Source organism: Gadus chalcogrammus, chromosome 2 (genome assembly GCF_026213295.1).
Source record: "Gadus chalcogrammus isolate NIFS_2021 chromosome 2, NIFS_Gcha_1.0, whole genome shotgun sequence".
NCBI lineage: Eukaryota > Metazoa > Chordata > Actinopteri > Gadiformes > Gadidae > Gadus > Gadus chalcogrammus.
In genome coordinates, this window is record NC_079413.1 from 16,936,026 (window position 1) to 16,944,396 (window position 8,371).

The window sequence follows — 8,371 nt, forward strand, 5'->3', positions numbered from 1 at the left end:
TAATGAGCGTGAGTGAATGTGGATTATTGAATGACTTAACAAACGACAAATGAACAAACAAATTAATTCCAGATTTCGTTGTTCAGCCTTGAACTGAATTGGAACAATGAGGAGAAACGTGAATATCAAGGACTTTAGGCATTGAGATCTGGGTGTTTTATGTGATTATTTCCTTAAAAATAAAATAATATTATACCAATGTTATCCATGTGTTTTACCAATATCAATCTTGAATGTTTAATCTTGGTTTAATGGGAACAAATATTTATAAGAAATACTTCACAGCCAATTGGAGGTATGGGATGCTATTTATAGCAAACATTTAGCAGACTTCTCCCACTATTTCTATTGGCCAATTAACAAACGGAAGAACAGGAAAGCTAAGGGGGAGAACACGCTCTGCCTGAGGTGTCACAGCAGGAGCCCCCCCCCCCACTGTGCTGAGTATACAGGAGGAGAGGGGAATGCTAATTGGCTTCTCATTGAGGTGTTGGCTGTGAAGCCGCTCTCCATGTATCTGTGTCTGTCTCTGAGAGGGTCAGACAGGTGACCCTTAAGGCCAAAGTCTCTCCGACTCCGTAATCCGACTCCGTAACGACGGACACCCCATGAGCATTAGCAGTTCTCCGTTGGGATGTTGGATACGCAATGCAATTCGCCGCCCCATCGATCTTATATGTTCACTACTAACCATGTAAATAGTGTTTTAAATAAACTTCCAAAGCTTTTCAAATCTTATTTGGTGTTTTATTGGTTCTTAATGTGCAAAGTAAACAACATACAAAGTAAATAAATTGCAAAGTAAATAATGTGCAAAGTGATTCCGTAAATTATTTTCAGGACCAATCACAGCCCTCCGTCTCCGTCCGTCTCCATTGCGTCGATGGATAGTTAAAAAATATTGGATGCGTCGTACACCTACGGAGAGGGTCTTCGTGTCTACGGACTGTGGCAACCCCTTTCGTCGGCGGCGGAGGTTCGGGAATTAAACAAGGAAGCAGGGTTGCGGTGCAACGGGTTTTATTACCAGCAGCTCACGAAAAGGGAAATCACACGTTAACTAAGGTTCTTCCGTAATCGGGAATAAGGATGCGGGACCTCCGGGTCCAGCCCTTCCTCGGGGTCGGCGGGGAATCAGCTCCCGACGCCTCCGGCTCACTCCTGGGGGGAAATGTTCTCTGGTTAACGTTAGGTCGACAACACGTCTTTTCCCGGTAAGCTCTTCTTCCCCCGTCTCCCCCCGTCCCCAGCCGTTAAGGCTCTTCTCCTGTCCCCGTCCCTCAGGTGCCCCCAATGTCCTTGATTGCCTGGGCCCGCTTGAGCTCCATCTAGTGCTGGGTGGAGGGGGATGTATCTTCCTCACTACCCGTCCACGGGGAGGATGCTGAAGTGGCTGGCCCCTGGCCAACGGCGTGGGGTTGCCACAGTAAAGTACCTTACGGATAAACCAGCGTTTTTGTGTGTGTTTGTGTGTTTTCCTGTATCTGTGCATTCTATTGTGTATGTCTCTTTGTTTGTGTCTCTGTGTGTTTGTGATTGTGTGATGTGTGTTTATGTGTGTGCACGCACATGTGTGTGTTAGTGTGTGTGTGTGTGTGTGTGTGTTTGCATGAATGTAGGCATGTGTGTGTGTGTCTATTTGTTTTTGTGCATGTGTGTGTGTCTATTTGTTTTTGTGTATGTGTTCATTTGTCTGTTATCTTATGTTTGTTTGTATGTGTATGAGTGTGTGTGTGTGTGTGTGTGTGTGTGTGTGTGTGTGTGTGTGTGTGTGTGTGTGTGTGTGTGTGTGTGTGTGTGTGTGTGTGTGTGTGTGTGTGTGTGTGTGTGTGTAGGGGGGGGGGGTATTCTTCCAGATCTAAACAGCTAACCTTAATGTTTTTTCCAGCTCTGATGGGAACCTGATAACAACATGATGGTTCTGTCACATTCGGTTATTACACAGACGCAGCCGACATGGAAAGGCTGTTACCAGGCCTCCCTTCATCACACACAGATAAACGCACACAAACACACACACACACACACACACACATATACAGAGATATAGACACACACACACAGATACACATACACAGATAAACACACACCCACAGACACACACACACACACTGACACACACAGATACACAGACAAAGATAAACGCACACACACAGATACAGAGACAGACAGACACACACATACACACACGAACACACACACACATACCCCTCTCATTACACATTCCCACTACCCCATTGTAGCCTGTCACTTTGAGTTTAAACCTCCTTACGTTTTCCAAATGTTCTCCATATTTCACCTTCTCTCCCTCCTCTCCTGGAGCCGTCCTCCTCTTCCTCCTTTCCCTGTTTTCCTCTCTCTGGATAATCACCGTGCCGCTCAGAAGGGGTTCCTGAATTATTGATTCCTGGGTCGGGATTAAAAGATAGCGGAGGGTGGAGGGGCTATCGGAGCTTGTGATGGAAAATCTACATGTTGTTACGTTTTTGGTCTATCTATGAACTTACTATTTTGTGTGATGCATATATTGCCTGCCTTCTACTCTCCTTATGGGTCATCTAAAGTGTGAACCTTCTAGGGTCGTGTGATGCATTTTTATTGCCTGCCTGTTTCCTATGTTTTCGTGTGTTGTAAATCATCTGCCATGCAATCCTTTGATGTATGGGCCTGTTCCTCGAGTTCCTGGCTAGCGTCAACGAAGCAAAAGGGTTACATGGCACGGCCGCCGACCCCTCCAAATGGCATCCAGGGGAGCTTCAATTGTAAAGATAACCTTCTGGTAAACAAAGGCTTTTGGTTTATTGGGGGACACACCCCCTCCAGAACCCAACCGAAGTGAATAAGAACTCATTGATTCGAACACTCAGTGGACTTCTCCCGAGCGTACCTTTAGAGTATGAAGTAACACGCAAAGAGAAGCTCCCATCTGAGGCCTCAGATTATTGTAATGTTTGCCTGTTATGTTGTTTGTTGATGCATGTTGTGATGTATTTTTGTTCGTACTTTTATTACAAATATACAGGGCTCCAGACTAACTTTTTCCTTGGGTGCACTGGTGCGCCTAAATTTTTAATTTGTTTGAACCAGCACGTATTTATGGTGCACCCAAGTTCTGAGTTGTTGAGGGGGGGGGGGGCGGGGGGCAAGGGATCGGTTCTGTCCCGAAAAACCCTCTGTCTCCGGAGAGACGCGTGTACGATAAGTGCGCCGAGGTCCATGGGAACACCCACAAATGGTGACGCCATTATCGGAGGAGGGGCTAGGAAGCTGCGCACGCCGATATAAGTAGCCGATCTCCGTGTAGACTCGCTGAAAAGCTGCTCCCGACCAGGTTTGGTTGCGAGCGTAAGTCACCAATGATGATACAGCGACGCTTAAAGAGATCGACTTTCATGGTACAGCTAACCCAGGCTTTCAGCTCAACATACCTCGCTAACCCTCTAATCGAGCTTCGCAGTACAGGCCCCTGGATTGGTCTTCACGGGTTTGTTTACCGGCGTTGCTATTGTTACCGGTCTTGCGTGTTCCAACGGCTTATTAGGTATCTAATAAATCGCTGTCTTATCAATACTTCATTCACTGCCTCTCCCGTGGTCATTGCAATATTATGAATAGACTGCTCTGTAAAAAAATAAAAAAATAATAATTATACCAGATCAATTTTCAGTCGCACTGGTGCGCCCAAATGAAATATTTGGTCGCACTACCCCGAATTCTAGGCGCATGTGCGCCCAAATAAGGCGCACTCTGGAGCCCTGATATATATGACCACCAATTGTCAACAGTATTGTGTGCTTTTTGCATCTAAATATCTCATCTGTCTTAGACGCAAACTCTGATAGAGAAATTGCCACGACAAGCTCCAGAGGCGGGGGGGGGGGGGAAGGCAGCGAGGCAGGAAGACCGGAGATGGAGACAAAGGAGAGGAGGCAAGGAGGGAAGGAGCAGTGAATCTAGGAGGGAAGGAAGGGAATAAATGATTTGAAGAAGGAAAGAACAAGGCAGAGATGGAGATAACCGGTGGAACAAAAATTGAAAGGAGGTAAAGTAAGTAATGAAATAAATCTATTTCCAGATGAAGGGCGTGTAATGAAAGAACTGCTCAGACACAACCTGACTGACCAGCAGTCCTTCGTCAGGACGACCATGACGACTTCAGCGCAGACGTTCCCCCAGAGGACAGCTGCTCTCCTGATTGGAGAACGCGGTGGTGCTCTATGTGAAGTCAGAGTGTGATTGGAGCCATCAGGGCAGCTACCCCAGGACACGCCCCAGAATGATGACCTCTTGACCTGGAACAGAAGTGAAGGAGAAGTTTGAAATTTGTTTTCATAATTTATTTAAGAAATAAGGTTCATTGCAAAGAAATGATATGCATGAATATAATACCATAAAGTATTCATTAAATACAGTTGCCTGTAATTAATTAATCTGTACTAATTTTTGGTAATTAATCTGTTTGGCCGTGTTCACATGTAGCGTTTTTTTTAAATCTGCCAGCGATTGTTTTACATTATATTCCTATTGAGCAGAGCGTTTTCTTTCTGCCATACGGAGCGTTGAAAACAGTTCAACTTTCAGGAACAAAGCGGCCGAAGTCAGGCGTCTTTTGGCAACTGACCAATCACAAGCGGAACATTGACACTTCGTCACAAAGGAAACTCTTAACTGTCAAAACAAGAAACAATGGCGGACAAAGGCTGTGTGCACATCAAGCGTTTTTTGTAATAGGGAAAAGTTGAGGCAACCGTTTAAAAAAAAAAAAAAAAGCTTGTGGCTTTTTTTGTCCTAAAAGCGCTGAGAGCGATTTTTCTATTGCCTGGCAAAGAACCCATTCTAGACCCGACGTAACTCGCCTACTACGTATCCAGGCTAGAGCCCATTAGACATGTCGTAAATCTCGACATGTTCTGTAATTAGAACTATTAATCGCTCCACCGGCACTTTCCCGAGTGATTTTTCCACCATTGTTTCTTGGTTTGACAGTTGAGAGTTTCCTTCGTGACGAAGTATCAATGTTCCGCTTGTGATTGGTCAGTCGCCAAAAAGACACCTGACGTCGGCCGCTTTCTTCCTGAAAATGTAACTTATTTCAACCCTCTGTATGGCAGAAAAAAACACTGGGAGAGGTGTTTTAAAAAACGGCCGTCCTGACGTTATGATACTATTGTGGAGTTATGTAAATGATGAGACAAGAGACGGAGATGGGTCGAGTCAGCTTTACTCTCCACTTCAAAACAAACAAGAGTTACTCGAACATGAGTTCTAATGAAACTGCCGAGAATCGGAACTGTCGTAAAACCGGAACTGTTTACCTTAAAGGTACAGTCCCTTGGTGAATGTCTACACAGCAGTTGTGGGTCACCACACAGGCCCCCCAGAATTCACCCAAACCAACAGGTCCAGACCGAACAGGTAACCCACAGAGAACATCGGACACCCACTAGCGTTAAACAGAATATCTAGTACAGAACAGTCCCTAGAAAAATCAACGCCTAGGGGGGCGGACCAGGCGGCCAGAACGGCTGCGCCTAACAGGAGAAGGGCAAGAGGCAGGAGCAGGTGTTGAGGCCGCCGCAGGGTCAGGGGTCGAGGCTGCCGCAGGCGGGCGCCCCTGCCGCGGGGGCTGAGCCAGCGGGAGCGGTTCGCCAACATCCACATGAGCAGGCTTGAGCCGGTCTATAGCCACCCGCTCAGGCCTGCCCCCCATATCCACAACAAAGTTCTTAGGCCCACCCTCCAAGACGCGGAAGGGCCCATCGTAGGGGGGCCGCAGCGGGGTACGGTGGCCATCGTGGCGGATGAAGACGTACTTGGCCGACGGTAAATCCTTGGGAACGTAGGACCGAGAGAGGCCATGGCGAGACGTCGGAACGGGAATGAAAGCGTCCGCAATGTCCCGGGACGCAGCACGATGGGAGGCAGCCGAACACGGGGCCGTGGCGTCCGGACGAAAAACTCCCCAGGGACGCGCAGGGGCTGGCCGTACACCAGCTCTGCCGACGAGGCCTGAAGATCGTCCTTGGGGGCGGAGCGAAGGCCCAGCATAACCCACGGGAGGCGCGGACGAAAAAGTCAGCCCAGTCGCCGCCCGTAAGGCTGGCCCTGAGCGCGGCCTTCATGTCCCGATGAAACCGCTCGCAAAGCCCGTTGCTCTGTGGGTTATAGACTGTGGTACGGTGGACCTTCACCCCCAGGACCCCGGCGACCGCAGTCCAAAGCTCCGACGTGAACTGCGGCCCCCGGTCTGAGGAAATGTCTGACGGTGTGCCGAAACGGGCCACCCAAGCCATAACGAAAGCCCGGGCCACCTCAGCTGCTGTAGTGGAGGACAGGGGAACGACTTCTGGCCACCTGGTGGTCCGGTCCAACATGGTGAGGAGGTAGGTGTAACCACGGGAGGGTGAAAGCGGGCCCACCAGGTCCATATTCACGTGGTCGAAACGAGTGCCAAGGGGGCTTTGGTATGCCGAGTCACCTTCGCACGCTGGCACGCCACACAGACAGCGGCCCAGGCCCTGACGTCCTTCCGCAGGCCCGGCCAGACGAACTTGGCCCCCACCAGCTTGGCAGAGGCCTTCACCCCCGGGAGGGAAAGGCTGTGGATCGTGTCGAAAACTTTACGCCTCCAGCCAGCAGGCACCATGGGGCGCGGTTGGCCAGTGGAGACGTCGCAGAGGAGCGCAGTGTTGGCCGTGCCAAATACCACATCCTCCATGAGGAGTGCCGTGGGGGCTGTCCTGTAGGCCTGCACCTCAGAGTCTGTAGCCTGATCCCCAGCCATAGCTGCGTAGTCAAGGCCCAAGTGGACGGAACCAATAACCACCCGAGAGAGGCAGTCGGCTACAAAATTGTCTTTGCCGGCCACATGCTGGCGCTGCTGTCGACCAGACCATGGCTCCGAAGACTTGGCCATGGCGAACGTCAACGGCTCGTGGTCAACAAAAGCCGTGAATCGACGGCCCTCCAACAGGAAGCGGAAATGACGGGTGACGAGGAAAAGAGCCAGGAGCTCCCTGTCAAAAGCGCTGTATTTCCTCTCGTTGTCGCGGAGCTTCCTGCTGAAAAAGGCCAGCAGCTGCCAGGCTCCGCCCACCCACTGCTCACACACAGCCCCCACGGCGTAGTCAGAGGTGTCCGTAGTGAGAGCAACAGGGGTGGTCGGAGACGGGTGCGCCAGCAGAGCAGCGTTGGCCAACACGGTTTTGGCAGCATCGAAGGCAGCCGTCATCTCTGTGGACCAATCCAACACGTCTGCAGGCTTCCTGCCCCGCAAGGCGTTGTACAAGGGTCGCATGAGCTGGGCCGCAAGAGGGAGGAAACGGTTATAGAAGTTCACCATGCCCAGGAACTCCTGCAGGGACTTCACAGTGCGCGGGCGTGGGAAACTGGCGATGGCGTCCACCCTGGCCGGGAGGGGAACCGCCCCCTGCGGGGTGACGTGGTGGCCGAGGAAGGTGATGGATGACCGGCCAAACTCGCACTTGGCCGGGTTGACAATGAGACCATGCTCACTGAGCCGACCGAAGAGCTGCCGTAGATGCGTCAGGTGGTCGTCCGCGGACGCACTGGCAACGAGGATGTCATCCAGATAGACGAACAGGAACGGCATGTCCCACAGCACAGAATCCATGAGGCGCTGGAACGTCTGTGCTGCACCCTTGAGGCCGAAAGGCATCCTCAGGAATTCAAAAAGTCCAAAGGGCTTGATGACCGCCGTCTTGGGGACATACTGCGGGCGGACGGGCACCTGATGCTAACCGCGTACCAGGTCCATCTTTGAAAAGACGGCGGCACCAGCCAGGTGGGCGGAGAAATCCTGAATGTGCGGTACCGGGTAACGGTCGGGGGTGGTGGGGTTATTCAAGCGATGGAAATCACCACAGGGACGCAACCGCCATCAGCCTTGGTCACCATGTACAGGGGGGAGGCCCACGGACTGTTGGAACGGCGTACGATGCCGAGGCGCTCCATGCTGGCGAACTCCTCCCTGGCGATCGCGAGCTTGGCAGAGTCGAGGCGGCGGGCCCGTGCATAGACCGGGGGGCCAACCATGGTGATGTAGTGCTCCACACCATGCTTAGCCACAGCCGATGAAAACGTGGGCGTGGTGATGTCAGGAAACTTAGCCAGCAGGCGTTGATACAGGTCCCCGGTGGCAAACGTGTTCGCAAGACAAAGCCCCCCCACCCCCCCACCCCCCCCCAGCGTGCAGGGGAACGAAGCAAAAGAGAGGGCGTCGATCAGGCGGCAGTTAGTAACATCCACCAGCAGCCTGTATGCGCAGAGGAAATCCGCCCCCCAGGAGTGGCGTAGACGCCTTCTCCAGCTCCGACAGTTCAAAAAGGTCCACCAGGAACGCCTTGAGCGC